This window comes from Lithobates pipiens, unplaced genomic scaffold (assembly GCF_037356315.1).
Source record: "Lithobates pipiens isolate NorthernLeopardFrog02 unplaced genomic scaffold, aLitPip1_a1.2 Scaffold_8, whole genome shotgun sequence".
In the NCBI taxonomy this organism is placed as follows: Eukaryota; Metazoa; Chordata; class Amphibia; order Anura; family Ranidae; genus Lithobates; species Lithobates pipiens.
In genome coordinates, this window is record NW_027507903.1 from 343,339,730 (window position 1) to 343,357,618 (window position 17,889).

At 44.7% G+C, this 17,889-nt stretch overlaps 1 protein-coding gene across 1 annotated transcript in view; it reads right to left on the reverse strand.

Annotated features, from left to right (window-relative positions):
- The window catches only part of LOC143962129 (uncharacterized), a 350,250-nt gene that overhangs the window by 287,942 nt on the left and 44,419 nt on the right, over positions 1-17,889 (reverse strand). The window lies entirely within an intron of this gene.

The window sequence follows — 17,889 nt, forward strand, 5'->3', positions numbered from 1 at the left end:
AGGATTGCATTACATACAGAGTGCAGAGTTCATGGGGGTTACACACAGAGTGCAGAGCTGTCACTTGTAAACACAGAAACCAGACTTCTGTGTTTACAAGTGATTGTGGTGAGCAGGCACCAAAGGGTCTGAGCCAGAGGTGGTGGAACCGAGTTCCACCAAGTCCCCCCTGAAAAAAATCCCTCGGCCATCCAGGACCCTCCCTCCTGATTGACTGAGACACAGCAGTGAAGCCATTGGCTCCCGCGGCTGTCAATCAGTTAGCCAATCAGGAGAGAGAGGGGGTGGGCCAAATGGTAGCTACGTGTCTGAATGGACACACAGAGCTGTAGCTGGGCTCGGGTGCCCCCATAGCATGATGCTTGCTGTGGGGGCATTCGACAAGAGGGAGAGGCCAGTAGCAGCAAAGAGGGACCCGAAAAGAGGAGGATCCAGGCTGCTCTGTGAAAAACCACTGCGTGGAGGAGGTAAGTATATTAAAAATAGAAAATGTTAAGAAAATAGAAGACTAAAGAGGCCATGGCTGTAAATTAATAAGAGTTTGATAAGTTTATGTTTTCAATTGAGGTGTAGAAGAATATGGGGCAAGTTTCCCCTCATTCATTGCTACCATTCATGTTCTGTAACACATGTGAAGGTCCTCCATTAGCTCCGACACTTTGGTCACTGATGCAGTGCATTTTATCTATAACAGGCTCCTTTTTTGATTTGTGGGTGAGCTGTTAGGGTGAGCTGAGCTGCTGGGAGAACCGACAATAAGGACCTTTGTGGATGCTTTGTCCACATTTCCTGCAACTAAAGAGGTCAGTGATGACTTGTTTAAAAGCTCACTTACGTCTAATTAATAGTAAATACTTGAATGTCTATGGTGTGGCCACTATTCTTGAATGTGTATAGCTTGGCCACTGATTCGCTAAAATGATATACTATGTCTAATCCTTCTGTCTATATATTTTAACTAAATCATTTATCTTGGAAAGTAATGTTTAAAAGTGTCATATCAAAATTGTCTAAGGGTACCATATTAGAAAATAAAAATGTAAACTTACTAAACAAAAAGACACTCTATATTTTCTATTTATTTTACTGATGAACTATATGTTGAACGTAACAACCATTTAAAGCGGATATAATTCTTCAAATGTGGCAAGATCCGAAAAGCTGCCATTTGGAATAAATGCAGGTATGTGGGTTAATGACATCCAGTAACTTGGACTGTGCTCCTCCCAATGTTCTATGACCAGCCTGAAAATGGGGATATCAATTCAGATAGATATGAATACTTTGAGCAAGCTAAATATAGAAATCAGCCAGAGAGCAGTTGTGTGTATTTATAACTCATTAACCTAAGATATTGCAGCTATCACCTGGCTTGCAGCCAGCATAAATATGTTCTCAGTTTGCATTCACATATAAGAGGAACGTAGGTGTTAAATGACATGACCTATTATTATTCATTTTCCACCTAAGTAAAACATTGATTTCAGCACAGTAGTGGCCTTTCATGCCCAGAATAGTGGATAACTATTGTTAAATACACTTTTTATATGTAATTAAAGAGGAACTGCAGTCTGCTCACATAATTTGTAATAAAAACACCTTTGCCATTCTGAAGCTTCCCTCCAATCACTTTGCATATTATTTTATATACAGTGGTGTGAAAAAGTGTTTGCCCCCTTCCTCATTTCCTGTTCCTTTGCATGTTTGTCACACTTAAGTGTTTCGGAACATCAAACCAATTTAAACAATAGTCAAGGACAACACAAGTAAACACAAAATGCAATTTGTAAATGAAGGTGTTTATTATTAAAGGTGAAAAAAAATCCAAACCATCATGGCCCTGTGTGAAAAAGTGATTGCCCCCTAAACCTAATAACTGGTTGGGCCACCCTTAGCAGCAACAACTGCAACCAAGCGTTTGCGATAACGTGCAATGAGGCTTTTACAGCGTCCTGGAGGAATTTTGGCCCACTCATCTTTGCAGAATTGTCCTAATTCAGTTACATTAGAGGGTTTTCGAGCATGAACGGCCTTTTTAAGGTCATACCACAACATCTCAATAGGATTCAGGTCAGGACTTTGGCTAGGCCACTCCAAAGTCTTCATTTTGTTTTTCTTCAGCCATTCGGTGGTGGACTTGCTGGTGTGTTTAGGATCATTGTCCTGCTGCAGAACCCAAGTTCGTTTCAGCTTGAGTACACGAACAGATGGTCGGACATTCTCCTTCAGGATCTCTTGGTAGACAGCAGAATTCATAGTTCCTTTTATCACGGCAAGTCTTCCAGGTCCTGAAGCAGCAAAACAGCCCCAGACCATCACACTACCACCACCATATTTTACTGTTGGTATAATGTTCTTTTTATGAAATGCAGTGTTCCTTCTACGCCAGATATACTTGGACACACACCTTCCAAAGAGTTCCACTTTTGTCTCATCGGTCCACAGAATGTTGTCCCAAAAGTCTTGGGGATCATCAAGATGTGTTGTGGATAAATTGAGACGAGCTTTGATGTTCTTTTTGCTCAGCAGTGGTTTTCTCCTTGGAACTCTGCCATGCAGGCCATTTTTGCCCAGTCTTTTCCTGATGGTGGAGGCATGAACGCTGACCTTAACTGAGGCAAGTGAGGCCTGCAGTTCCTTGGACGTTGTTGTGGGGTCTTTTGTGACCTCTTGGATGAGTCGTCGCTGCGCTCTTGGGGTAATTTGGGGCGGCTGGCCACTCCTGGGAAGGTTCACCACTGTTCCATGTCTTCGCCATTTGTGGATAATGGCTCTCACTGTGGTTCGCTGGATTCCCAAAGCTTTGGAAATGGCTTTATAACCCTTTCCAGACTGATAGATCTCAATTACTTTCTTTCTCAATTGTTCCTGAATTTCTTTGGGTCTCGGCATGATGTGTAGCTTTTAAGGATCTTCTGGTGGACCTTACTGTGTCAAGCAGCTCCTATTTAAGTGATGCCTTGATTGTGAACAGGTGTGGCAATAATCAGGCCTGGGTGTGGCTAGAGAAATTGAACTCAGGTGTGGACAACCACAGTTATAGTATGTTTTAACAAGGGGGGCAATCACTTTTTCACACAGGGCCATGATGGTTTGGATTTTTTTTCACCTTTAATAATAAACACCTTCATTTACAAATTGTGTTTACTTGTGTTGTCCTTGACTATTGTTTAAATTGGTTTGATGTTCCGAAACACTTAAGTGTGACAAACATGCAAAGGAACAGGAAATGAGAAAGGGGGCAAACACTTTTTCACACCACTGTATACTGTGATTCTGTACTTGCCAAATATGCTGCAGAAATCTCTCTCCACTAAGTCTGGCTGCAGCCATTTTAACTGTGGGCAGCTGAAGCTGCTATCTGTTTACTTCCTGGATTTACACAGACACACCTCCAGCTCTGTAGCTCTTATTGGCCCTTTTATGACTCACCCCCCCCCCCCCCCTTTCTTTCTGGCAAACTCTCAGGAGAGTGAGAGAGAGCAAAAGCTGTGCATGATGTCATAAGCCTAGACTAATGACCAGACAAGAAACAGGAAGTGGGCTGTATAAGGTATTTACTGGCAGAAAAAAAATGACTATCCAAAGTTAAAACGGCAAGGGCAGAAGATTTAATAGATGGAAAGTTGAAAAAATGACTGAAGTTCCGCTTTTGCTATAAATTAACATTACAAATGACTTTTTCAGTAGCAATATGACAGTCAAACCTAAAAATAGGAGACAGGAAAAGAGAATGGACGGAGGAGAATTAGGGCAAAGGACCAAAATGTAATTGCCAAGAGGAAAAGCTTTGATGTTTTACTTTATCTTTTCTAAAGTCGCAACGTTTTTTCATCGACGATTAAAGCTTTACTAAAACCAGGACCCTGCATTCACTATATCTGGTCTTTTACAGAACATAGAAATGCAATAGATTTAGTAATTATATTCTGCTAAATACCTTTTCTCATCAGCAGTTAAAGCAGTCTTCTGACTTCTATCAATGTCTCGTTAAAGCTTGTAGGAGGAGTTTTCATTCTACTTTGACTGTCCTATGAGGCTGCAGGACCCCTGACCCTCTGTCTGGACAGTGCTGATTGGCCCTGTGCTAATCACATGCACCCTCTCAAGAAAAAACAAATGCTCCAGCGGACCAGCAATACACACCAAACTGAGCATGTGTAGGGTGACTTCCAAGGCTCTGTCTTATCAGGTGATAGATTGGGGACAGTGGAAGAAGGGAGGATCAGAGAAGAAAAGATCAAACAGCCTTTTTACACCATGCAGAGGATTAACCGCTTAGGTTCCACTGTGAGTATAACGAGCATGTTTTACTGCATATACACACTGATTTTACTGTTATAGGTTAGTAACACTTTAAGACCTTGTTCACGCGGGCATGCTACAGCATATATGCGAGGGCCGTGTTTGCCCACATGGGGTGTTCCGGTGCATCCTTGTGCAGGCAGCCCTATTCATGTCAATTGGGATACAGCGGGTGCATGAACATGGCTGCTGCTCCCAATTTGACATCCGTGCATAGCCCCAAACACACACTGAGGGTTACTTATCCACTAATCCACTTTGCACTACAAGTGCAAACTACATGTGCAAAGTGCATTTGAAATTGCACTGAAAGTGCACTTGGAAGTGCAGTCGAAGGGGTAGATCTGAAATGAGGGGAAGCTCTGCTGATTTTATTATCCAATCGTGTGCAAGCTAAAAAAAAAATATTTTTTTCCTTGCATGTACTCCTCGGATCTATAAATAAAACACTACACTCCCAATCGCAACCTCAGATCAACTAACCAAAACCTCCTCCTCATCCCTAAGTCCCTTTACAAATCAAGGGGAGAACGAAGATACGCAGTCCAAGGACCACGGCTATGGAACGCTCTACCCTTGAACATCCGCATGGAAGAAAACCCTCCGGCCTTCAGGAAAAAAATCAAGACCCACCTCTTTTAAGAAGGAAGTCAACGCAGGATCAAGCGCCTTGAGACGATTCAGTTCGCATTTGTAGTGCTATACAAGTCATTCATTCATTCACTTGTAGTTTTCACTTGTAGTGCAAAGTGGATTTGCCTTTCGTAAATAACCCCCATTGTCTACATTCAGGCTGCATCCCAATAGAAATGAATGGGGATGCCTGCATGGGGATGTACGGAAAACACCCGTGCAGGCAAACATAGCCCTCACGCCGATTGTACACTGTAAACAAACGTTTTATCCTAGGTGCACACAACGCTGGTTTCATAAAGCATTATGAGTTTTCCAAAAAGTGAGCTCAGCTGAAGCTGTTCAGACAGTCTCTCTCTAACTGAAACTCCATACAGTCAAAATAAAACAGGAGGTAGAGGGGAGAGAGGGGATATGCTTTCTGCCATATTCACAAAAAACGTTCTGAAGTACAATTTCCAACAAACATGTTTAAAGTGTATATAAACCCTGACAACAAACCTCTCTTATTTGGTCCCTCTTGGATATACCAATGAACGTTGTTTTATGTGTAAAAAAAACCTGTTCATCTTGCTCAAGACTTTCCATACACTCTGCGATGTTCTCAGCCCTGCTCAGAACCCCCGAGCATCTCTCCACTATGTTATGGAGATAAGGTGATGGGGGGGTGTTCAGTAGTCCCAACACACTTCCTGTCCTAGGGTGACAATGCTGCTCCTTTATACCAGCAGAATCACCACCACTTAAAAATATGTATGGGGAAAGAAGCCTGAGAAAGAAACACTTTGAAACATTCATACAAGATAACACTTGCAAGTCAATTCAAGTTCTGAAGAGCAAAAGGAATTTTTGAGGGTTGTGATTAGAGTTGCAGTTTCATTTTTCATTGTGATCAGTAATCTTTTGTGATTTACTTCTTGCTCATCACTTCTGTGTGTTCATGTGATAAGCCCAGATATAACCAAATGTCTCGCAGTTTCTTCTAAGGCAGATAGTAAAAGAATACATTGCACTCCATGGTGTCTTTGAGAAGAGTAGCTGGAAACAATTTTACAACAGAGCTGCAAAGTAAACAAACGTTAATGTACAGTGTCATATCTTGCTGGAAGCTAAGTTCTCTTTAATGTACTCCTGCCAGGGCTTGTGCATTTTATATCACATGTTGCAACACTAATATGCACTGTATTTGTATTATTAAGCTTTCTATAATTAGCAAGATTAAAAGTATATCAGAAAGTAGATTTAACGTGTTAATGTTATTTCAAAAGTCGTTTTTAATATTTTTAAAATCTGCAGCTTACATTTAACGTAGAACTAAAAGAAACTTTCATTTTCATTTTGGATAGAGTAACAGAGGGTTATAACCCCGGTCAGGTCTTTTTTTTTTGCCATCTGTGTCCCATTGGAGAGATTTCCCTTCACTTCCTGTCCCGTAGCCAAAACAGGAAGTAAGAAGAAATCCCTCCAAAGTGAGGGAATCCCTGGTTGTCACCAGAACAAGTGTCCTCATTGGAAGAGTTCCCCTCTATTACTGTCCTGGGGACAAACCAAAATTAGAAATTTTATTTCACTCTTAGGCTCGGTTCACACAGGGGGCGATGCGAGGCGACACGACTTGCTGCGCCGCGACCTGCCGCGACCTCAGCGGCGACTTGCAAATGACTTCTGTATAGAAGTCAATGCAAGTCGCCCGAGGTCGCCCAAAAGTTTTTTACTCTACTTTTTTTCTAAGTCGGAGTGACTCGAGTCGCTCCTCTTAGAACGGTTCCGTAGTACAGAACGGAGGCGACTTGTCAGGTCGCGGCACGGCAAGTCGTGTCGCCTCGCGTCGCCCCCTGTGTGAACCGAGCCTTAGTAATAACAGTGTACAGGACAAATGGAGAGGGTGAATCTCCCTAACGAGGGTACAGAGAGCAATAACATAAACATAATAATAATAAATAATAATAATATAAACATAAAAGTGTTCTAATCCTTCTCTATTCTATCTACACCAAAAAAAAGTTTTGCCTTTACCCCCTTTTGCACTGGGGACGTTTTTCAGGCACTTCAGCGCTAAAAATAGCGCCTGTAAAGCGCCTGAAAAAATCATCTGCATTCCCAGTGTGAAAGCCCTCTGGGGTGCTGCGCTGGCAGGACACCAAAAAAAGTCCTATAAGCATCTTCTTTGAGGCCCTTTAGGAGCGGTGTACACACCGCTCCTAAAGCGCCCCTGCCCATTGAAATCAATGGGCAGTCCCGCCGAATCTGCACTTCTAACCCTTTATTCCGCCGCTAGTGGGGATTAAATGCGACCAGCTAGCAGCCGAAAAGCGCCTCTAAAACGCAGCTTTACAGCAGACACCCCCACACTATCAGTGTAAAAGGGCTTTTAGCTATACTTTAAATACCTGGTGATACTGTCATGAAGTGTCTTTGTTAAGGCACTTCCTGTTATAGGGTGACAAAAGTGTCCCTGCCTTGGCAGTCACATGCACCCCTGGTGGAAACTACAAGTTGCAACACACTGCACAGGAATGGTACACCAATGAAGTGTGCCTTAGCAAATGAATTGCTATGCAGTTTTATTTATTACAGGTATTTATATAGCGCTGTCAATTTTCGCAGTGCTTTACATTTTTATTATACATTCACATCAGTTCCTGCCCTCAAGGATTTTATACTGTAAGGGTCCAACTCAAATTCATACTTAGGCTAATTTAGACAGGAACAAATTAACTTACCAGCGTGTCTAAACCTAAATGCCTGTATTTGTACATTTAAAAAGCCAATATAAAGGAATAGCAGTGTCGGAAAAAGAGCACTTGTAGGTTTAACTAGTTTTTTTTTTCATAATTCTCCTTTAACCACTTGCCGACCGCCGCACGACGATATACGTCGGCAGAATGGCACGGGCAGGCATATGGGCGTATATATAAGTCCCTGCCTGCCCGCGGGTGAGGGGCCCGATCGGGCCCCCCCCCGGTGCCTGCGGCGGTCGGCATTCCTTCGAGAGCGATCCGGGATGAGGGGGCGGCCATTCATTCATGGCCACCCCCTCGCGATCGCTCTCGACGAATGGAAATCCCCCGTGACATCACTTCCTCTCCTGTAATGTAAACACAGGAGAGGAAGTGATGTATTCTCTCCTCTGTGTCGGTATTTTTCGTTCCGACACGGAGGAGAGCGGATCGGTGAGTTGCACCAACACTCTACACACACAGTAGAACATGCCAGGCACACTCACACCCCCCCTTTACCCCCCGATCACCCCCCCAATTACCCCTGCCCCCCAGTCACAGTGACACCAATGTCATTTTTTTTTTTTTTTGCATTGGTGTCATTTGTGACTGTAATAACTGTTAGGGCAGTTAGAGTTAGCCCCCTTTAGTTCTAATGTACCCCCCTAACCCCCCCAATAAAGGTTTAACCCCGTGATCACCCCCCGTCGCCAGTGTCACTAAGGCTGGGTTCACATTGCAGCGGTTTATGAGAACGAATGTGATTCGCACCGCACTGCAGTGCAAATCACATCCGATCTCTGTGCGATTCGAGTTCAGCCATTCGCCGCACCCGCCGCACCCGCCACACCCGCCGCACCCGCCGCAAATTCGCACGGGACCCTTTTTTTGGCCCGCAGCAGAATCGGATCGCATGGGTGTTCACACCATGCGATCCGAGTTTGCAGATCGCACTGCGATATGCGAACTGATCTGGGGGTGTCAGTAACATTTCACTGACACTCCCAGCAGTTCGCATAGGGCAGTGTGAACTGCCGCCGGGAGGCATGCGATGCGGGAACCCGCCGCGGATTCGCGGCGTTTCCGCATCGCTCCAGTGTGAACCCAGCCTAATAAGCGATCATTTTTCTGATCGCCGTATTAGTGTCACAGGTGACGCTAGTTAGGCAGGTAGGTATTTAGGTTCGCCGCAGCTTTTTATAGCGCCAGGGACCCCCATATACTACCGCATAAAGCCCCCTGATTGCCCCCTAGTTAACCCTTTCACCTGTGATCACCATATAACTGTTACAGGTGACGCTGGTTGGTTAGTTATTTTTTTATAGTTTCAGGGCACCCGCCATTTATTACCTAATAAAGGTTTAACCCCCTGATCACCCGGCGGGTGTCATTTGTGACTAATAACTGTTAGGGCAGTTAGGGTTAGCCCCCTTTAGTTCTAAGGTACCCCCCTAACCCCCCCAATAAAGGTTTAACCCCGTGATCACCCCCCGTCGCCAGTGTCACTAAGGCTGGGTTCACATTGCAGCGGTTTGAGAACGGATGTGATTCGCACCGCACTGCAGTGCAAATCACATCCGATCTCTGTGCGATTCGAGTTCAGCCATTCGCCGCACCCGCCACACCCGCCGCACCCGCCGCAAATTCGCACGGGACCCTTTTTTTGGCCCGCAGCAGAATCGGATCGCATGGGTGTTCACACCATGCGATCCGAGTTTGCAGATCGCACTGCGATATGCGAACTGATCTGGGGGTGTCAGTAACATTTCACTGACACTCCCAGCAGTTCGCATAGGGCAGTGTGAACTGCCGCCGGGAGGCATGCGATGCGGGAACCCGCCGCGCATTCGTGGCGTTCCCGCATCGCTCCAGTGTGAACCCAGCCTAATAAGCGATCGTTTTTCTGATCGCTGTATTAGTGTCACAGGTGACGCTAGTTAGGCAGGTAGGTATTTAGGTTCGCCGCAGCTTTTTATAGCGCCAGGGACCCCCATATACTACCGCATAAAGCCCCCTGATTGCCCCCTAGTTAACCCTTTCACCAGTGATCACCATATAACTGTTACAGGTGACGCTGGTTGGTTAGTTATTTTTTTATAGTTTCAGGGCACCCGCCATTTATTACCTAGTCTCACTAGTGTACCCCTAAATTTAGGGGTGTCTACTTTCCAAAATGGGGTCATTTGGGGGGGGTTTGTGCCATCTTGGCATTTTATGGCCTTCAAAACTGTAACGCCCTTAGAAAGCCTGAAGGCGGTGCTTGGTTTTCGGGGCCCCGTACGCGGCTAGGCTCCCAAAAAGTCCCACATATGTGGTATCCCCGTACTCAGGAGAAGCAGCAGAATTTATTTTGGGGTGTCATTTCACATATGCCCATGGCATGCGTGAGCAATATATCATTTAGTGACAACTTTGTGAAAAAAAAAAAAAAAAAAAAAAGTTTGTAATTTTCCCGCAACTTGTGGCAAAATATAAAATATTCCATGGACTCAACATGCCTCTCAGCAAATAGCTTGGGGTGTCTACTTTCTAAAATGGGGTCATTTGTGGGGGTTTTGTGCCATCTTGGCATTTTATGGCCTTCAAAACTGTAATAGGTAGTGAGAAGTGAACTCAAAAATTTACGCCCTTAGAAAGCCTGAAGGCGGTGCTTGGTTTTCGGGGCCCCGTACGCGGCTAGGCTCCCAAAAAGTCCCACATATGTGGTATCCCCGTACTCAGGAGAAGCAGCAGAATTTATTTTGGGGTGTCATTTCACATATGCCCATGGCATGTGTGAGCAATATATCATTTAGTGACAACTTTGTGAAAAAAAAAAAAGTTTGTAATTTTCCCGCAACTTGTGGCAAAATATAAAATATTCCATGAACTCAACATGCCTCTCAGCAAATAGCTTGGGGTGTCTACTTTCTAAAATGGGGTCATTTGTGGGGGTTTTGTGCCATCTTGGCATTTTATGGCCTTCAAAACTGTAATAGGTAGTGAGAAGTGAACTCAAAAATTTACGCCCTTAGAAAGCCTGAAGGCGGTGCTTGGTTTTCGGGGCCCCGTACGCGGCTAGGCTCCCAAAAAGTCCCACATATGTGGTATCCCCGTACTCAGGAGAAGCAGCAGAATTTATTTTGGGGTGTCATTTCACATACGCCCATAGCATGTGTGAGCAATATATCATTTAGTGACAACTTTGTGTAAAAAAAAAAAAAAATATTTTTTTTTGTCATTATTCAATCGCTTGAGGCAAAAAAATAAAATATTCAATGGGCTCAACATGCCTCTTATCAATTTCCTTAGGGGGTCTACTTTCCAAAATGGGGTCATTTGGGGGGGTTTTATACTGCCCTGCCATTTTAGCACCTCAAGAAATGAGATAGGCAGTCGTAAACTAAAAGCTGCGTAAATTCCAGAAAACGTACCTTAGTTTGTAGATGTGACAACTTTTGCGCAAACCAATAAATATACAATTATTGACTTTTTTTTTACCAAAGACATGTGGCTGAATACATTTTGGCCTAAATGTATGACTAAAATTGAGTTTATTGGATTTTTCTAATAACAAAAAGTAGAAAATATCATTTTTTTTCAAAATTTGCGGTCTTTTTACGTTTATATCGCAAAAAATAAAAATCGCAGAGGCAATCAAATACCATCAAAAGAAAGCTCTATTTGTGGGAAGAAAAGGACGCAAATTTTGTTTGGGTACAACATTGCATGACCGCGCAATTACCAGTTAAAGCAGCGCAGTGCCAAAGTGTAAAAAGACCTCTGGTCATTTACCAGCAAAATGGTCCGGTCTGAAAGTGGTTAAGGGGGCATGACAGGGTGTGTGTCCTATGCCTACATACTTTTGGTAATAGATGTCCCTCGTTCCCATCTCAAAAAGTTGGGAGGTATGAATCAGGGTTGCAATCCTGTAGTTAGCATGGCTGACACACCCCCTGCCCAGCCCTACTCATTTTCATTGACAGTGGCTTCTAGCAGAAGCCTCGCTGTCAGAACCCACAGCCTGTAGTAGCCTGCAGGGTCACTGATAAAGCAGTACAGCCAGCCCTACCAAACCGGGCCTGGGTTCCAGCAGCTCAAAAAGAGGGAGCACTCAGGCACCTGCTGAGCAGGGGGGCTGGCTGCACTGTCTTATTGCCAACTCTTGTGGCTCCCCCTGTAGCACTGCCAGCTGCTCCTTTTTTTTACCTCTGGCTGTGCTCCTTCAGTATCTGCACCCTCACGCCTCTGCTGCTGTGGGCACACAGGGGGATTGTTTCAGGATGGAGAGGTTAGTGTGTCCTATTTACAGGCCCCTTACATTCCTGAACTCTATACTGATTGTTCCTGTGGGTCCATTCATGGGGAGGGCTGGCAGCCTTAGGCCTGGGGGGCAAGTCCAGTCAAGTGAACCACCGAATCAGCTCACCATTCATGCCCATCTGTTTTTTCAATGCAGCCTCAACAGTTCCCATCAATGCAGCCTGATCAGTGTCCAACCCATGCAGCCTCATCAGTACCCACCCAATGCAGCCTCACCAGTGCTCATCAATGCAGCCTGATCAGTGTCCAACCAATGCAGCCTCACCAGTGCCCATCAATGCAACCCGATCAATACCCATCAATGCAGCCTAGAGCTGCACCATTCTGGCCAAAATGAGAATCACAATTTTTTTGCTTAGAATAAAAAGGTCTCTTTTCTCTCACGATTCTCGGGACGTAAAATTTTTCACATTATACAGAAAAAAAATGGGATAACTTGACTAGTTAAACTTTTATCACTTACATACAGTAGAGCTGGGCAATTGTCTCAAAAAAATCTGCGATTTAAAAAAAAAAGAAACTTGATTCATGATTCTAATCGCCGGTCCTGAGGAGCTGCGGGCAGGAGTTTTTAGGCGAGGCCGCGGCTTTGGCCTGGACCGCGGCGTCCAGCCTCGTGGGCTAGGCCAAAGCCGCAGCCTCACCTAAAAACTCCTGTCCGCAGCTCCTCAAGACTGGCACGGTGTCAAAAAAACCAAATAAATCGATTTGCTGACATTTTTAATCGATTTGACCTCTCAACTCGATTCAAGATTTAAATCGATTTTTTTCCCCAGCCCTAACACACAGTCTATTCCATTGACAAATTGTGATAATGTTTATACTTAAGTTCAACTGATAAAGAATGTTTGGATTCTTGGCAGACTGCCCAGTTTTTCTCCTTCCTTTCTTTTGAGGGCTGTAGCTTCAGAAGAGCAGAGAGAATTCTTTGCATAGAAAGAATTGTGAAACACTTTAGTCAAGATTGCGATAATGATTCTTGACGATTAATTGTGCAGCTCTAAAGCAGCCTCACCAGTGTCCATAAATCCAGCCTCACCAGTGCCTACCAATGCAGCCTCACCAGTGTCCATAAATGAAGCTTCACCAGTGCCCATAAATGCAGCCTCACCAGTGTCCATAAATGCAGCTTCACCAGTGCTCATAAATGCAACCTCACCAGTTTCCATCAATGCAGCCTGAACAGTACCCATCAATTCAGCCTCACCAGTGTCCATCAATGCAGCCTCACAATTGCCCATCAATGCAGCCTTAATAGTGCCCATCAATGCAGCCCAATCAATACCCATCAATGCAGCCTCACCAGTGCCTATCAATGCAGCCTGAACAGTACCCATCAATTCAGCCTCACCAGTGCCCATAAATTCAGCCTCACCAGTGCCCATAAATTCAGCCTCACCAGTGCCCATAAATTCAGCCTCACCAGTGTCCATCAATGCAGCCTCACAATTGCCCATCAATGCAGCCTCAATAGTGCCCATCAGTGCAGCCCAATCAGTACCCATCAATGCAGCCTCACCAGTGCCCATAAATGCAGCCTCACCAGTGTCCATGAAAGCATCCTGATCAGTGCCCATCAACGCAGCCTCACCAGTGTCCATAAATGCAGCTTCACCGGTGCTCATAAATGCAACCTTACCAGTGCCCATCAGTGCAGCCTCACCAGTGTCTATAAATGCAGCCTCACCTCCTGGCCTGGCTCCTATGATGGACGTCACATGTCCCGGCATTGGACCAGTAGGACGTCAATCACAGGAGCCTGAGGCGGGACTTCATACATCACTCACCGCGTCGGGTAAGCGGGAGATGGAGATCCCCACTCTGTGTAAACCGGGGGTGCTCCCCCTTTCCTTCAGAAGCAGCCTGGCGTGCACCAGCCCGAAAGCTGTTCCAGGGTAGGTGGCCAATAGCCCTGAGTTCCCGGCTGACCCCAGGCCTTGGGAATCAGGGCTAATAATGGTCATTGGTAATACCGAGATCTGGGGCTTTTTGGGGGCACACTTGGGGCTATAGCCCGAGTCAGCCCCCCTCCCAATGCCACTGCTCACAGCCAGAACAGGACCTGACAGCCAGAGAGTGTTAAGGGCTATTTCCTATTTTTAGATTACTGGGTGGTGGCCAGGGTCAGGTTAAATGGGGTGCAAGGGGGGAGGAGAATGGGATGTGGGAGGTGTCAGGGGATAGATCTCTCTCTCACCTCAGCAATGGCAGCTTAGCAAGGCCTCTTGGGGGTGATGACAACTTCCAAATTGCAGCCAGCGCCCAGCCTGAGCCAATCACATTTTTCTGAAATTCGGTGACCATTCAGGAATTATACAGTTAGAATGCTCTTAGTTTTTTGAAACAATCATGATTATGACTCTCTGTAATCATCTCCAAATGTTTCATCATTTTCAACCTTGAAACACGTTGGGATTTTTGTGTTCTAGTCTAACAGAGTTGTGTGGTGCTTACTGTATCGTTGCAATTTTTTCCTGTCAGTTCTCCAATTTTCTTTTATCTTTATCATGTTTTAGCTTATTCTAATAAAAACATATTTTTTCATATAATTCTACTTTTTCAAGACTCTCTTCCTTCTAAAGTCCCACAGAGGAAAAACCTTCCATTATACAATAGTAGATAGGGACCATTTACATGGAGTGCAAACTTTATTTTTAGCAAAGGCACTTTGTGAATTATAAATGTTTTTAAAGTAGTTCTAAAGGCTGAAAGTTTTTTTTTTTTTTTTTTTTTAATGAATGCATTTAGGTAAAAAAAACCTTTGTCCAGTCCCCCGACCTCTGAAGTTGCAGGCAATGCGGAGTAATTCATCCCCAACATTTACAGCAGAAAGTTTCCATTTCAGCAGCTTAATTCATTCTGCCCACCCATTCCAGCAGTGACTTGGCAGCCCACTAGCCTTCTGATCTCTAATGTGTTTACAGAGCAGAGTTCCCAGACTTCACTTGGCTGACTTTACTGTATCTTTTGTAATATTGCTCCACAGTGCCTGCAGCTACAAAGATCAGTAATGACTTGTTTTAAAGCTTATTTACTGTTAAGAATATTTAAATATTTGAATGTCCATTATCTAAACACAGCTCTACTTTAGGTTTCTAACTTTTCTTCATACTTTGGTGCTTTTTGTAATTACCTGGAAAGGTAGATTCACATTATATACAAATTCAATTCATAATTCGGAGGCTCTGCAGTCTGCTGTATAGTTGTAATGGTATCCAATCTCCAGGTAGGACAATAGGTACAGTACTGTAATTCAGATTTGCTGCTCAGGGCAGGATTTTCAGCTCAGAAATTTCACCTGAAGGTTTCCATGATTCCTTTGCAGAGCTAACATTGCAGGAGGGAGGTTTATCTTGTAGTCATGTTAACTTAACCTCATTCAGTCAAGTAATGTGCTGATATGTATGTAGTCTTTTCTGGTCTATATTTCAGTTACAATAAATAGCATAGTCAGTCACCAAGGGAAATCAAAGAGTCAGCTAATCATGCTATTGAACAAACTCTGTGAATGCAACTACCGTATATACTCGAGTATAGGCCGACCCGAATATAAGCCGAGGCCCCCAATTTACCCCCAAAAAACTGGAAAACTTATTGACTCGTGTATAAGCCGAGGGTGAGACATGGCTGTCCATCCCTGTGTGTCCGTCCATCCCTGTGTGTGTGTCCGTCCATCCATCCCTGTGTGTGTGTCCATCCATCCATCCATCCATCCATCCCTGTGTGTCCGTCCATCCATCCCTGTGTGTGTATCCATCCATCCCTGTGTGTGTGTGTGTGTGTGTGTGTGTGTATTCATCCATCCATCCATCCCTGTGTGTGTATCCATCCATCCATCCATCCATCCCTGTGTGTGTGTGTGTGTGTGTGTGTGTGTATTCATCCATCCATCCATCCCTGTGTGTGTGTGTGTGTGTGTATCCATCCATCCGTGTGTGTGTGTGTGTGTGTGTGTGTGTGTGTGTGTGTGTGTGTGTGTGTGTGTGTGTGTGTGTGTCTCCGTGCAGCCTTGTGTGTGTGTCCAGCCTACCTGTGTCCCAAGCCTCCGTCCCGAGCCGCCGTCGTCCCGAGCCTCCTCTGTCCCGTGCCTCCTCTGTCCCGTGCCTCCTCCGTCCCGTGTCGTGCCGATGGATCGCCGCTCTTCTCGGCGGCCATTCTACGATTCAAAAGCTGCGCCTCCGTCCTCCGCCTGTGATAGGCGGAACACTCAATTTCCCAGCAGCCTGTGTTCCGCCTATCACGGACATCCTCTCATACTCGTCCGTAGTATGAGAATGAACGGATGTCCGTGATAGGCGGAACACTGACTGCTGGGAAATTCAGTGTTCCGCCTATCACAGGCGGAGGCGGAGAAGGAGGCGCGGCTTTTGAATTTTAATGTCCGCCGTCTGTCTGCTCGATACGCTGATCGAGCAGTCAGACAGCGGTGACTCGAGTATAAGCCGAGGGGGCACTTTCAGCCTCAAAAAAGAGGCTGAAAATCTCGGCTTATACTCGAGTATATACGGTAAATATACAGCCATTGTACACTTTTCAATATTTTGTTGTGCGTTTGTTTTAACTACGTATTAGTGTCGTTATTTCCCTTTGTGGTTTTACCTTGCAAAGACATGCTTACATGTGGCTGCAGTTTGTAGTGTCATGGCTGATTGACTGCTTTCTGTCCATGTATTCATTCACCTAGCTTGTCCCTATTAAAGGGGTTGTAAAGGTTTGTTTTTTATTTTCTAAATAGGTTCCTTTAAGCTAGTGCATTGTTGGTTCACTTACCTTTTCCTTCAATTTCCATTTAAAATGTTTTTTTTCTTTATTTTCTTTGTCTGAATTTCTCACTTCCTGTTCCTCCTCAGTAACCTGTTCTGGCTGACTAAACACCGATCGGATGATGGTGTGAAGTTTACTGAGGATAAACAGGAAGTGAGAAATTCAGACAAAGAAAAAAAACATTTAGAAGGGAAATCGAAGGAAAAGGTAAGTGAACCAACAATGCACTAGTTTAAAGGAACCTATTACGAAAATAAAAAACAAAGCTTTACAACCCCTTTAACTAAAGGGACAGGCAACTTCTTGTTCCAGGTCACGCAGCATTCAATCCTCAGCCAGCCATTTTTATGTGTTGCATCACAAGTGTGGAGCGCTAATGTGAAGATAATACTCTCTTTCATTAAAGGATACGTTCACCTTTTGTAACATGTTACACCCATATTTGGGGTGTAACATGTTAAGGATGCACTGGCCCCCTCTCCCCGACAGCTAGCGGGAGGGAGAAGATCCCACGCTACCTGTCACAATCTGAAAAAGAAATGCAGCCATACAGTGCTCTGCCCGCCTGTGTCATCCATCCAGTGTTCTGTGAATAAGAAAACGACAAGGTCCGGAAGCCTTTGCGGCTATGGGCTTGTAGTTCTTAATGAACTACCCTGGCACTGTTCATTAAATCTTCCTGTCACAGTATAACTACCTGTCTGCATCGGCGGTACGTCCAGAGAGATACACAAACAGTCTGCAGGACCGTGGCATTACACCCTGCTGATCTTGTGTGCAATGCTTTATAGGTCCATTCCAAAAAATTTTACAATTATTGCATATTTTTTTACCTCCAAAATAATGTGCATTTTATCTTTTTTTTTGTAAAGGTGAACCCTTTCCATCGACTGTAGACATACTGGCAGCGCAGTGGCTAAGTGGTTAGCACTTCTGCCTAGCAGCACTAGGGTTTTTGAAGCCGTGGTTGGGAGTGGAACTATCGACCTGGGGTTTGTATTTGCGTGGCAGGGGACCCGCCGGCCACCTGCGTTCACAGGCACGAGAGCCAGAACGAGGATTTGTGTGTGTAAACACACAAATCCCTGTTCTGGCGGGAGGAGAAACAGATCACCTGTTCCTACTAAGTAGGAACAATGATCTGGCTCCTTCTCTAGTCAGTCAC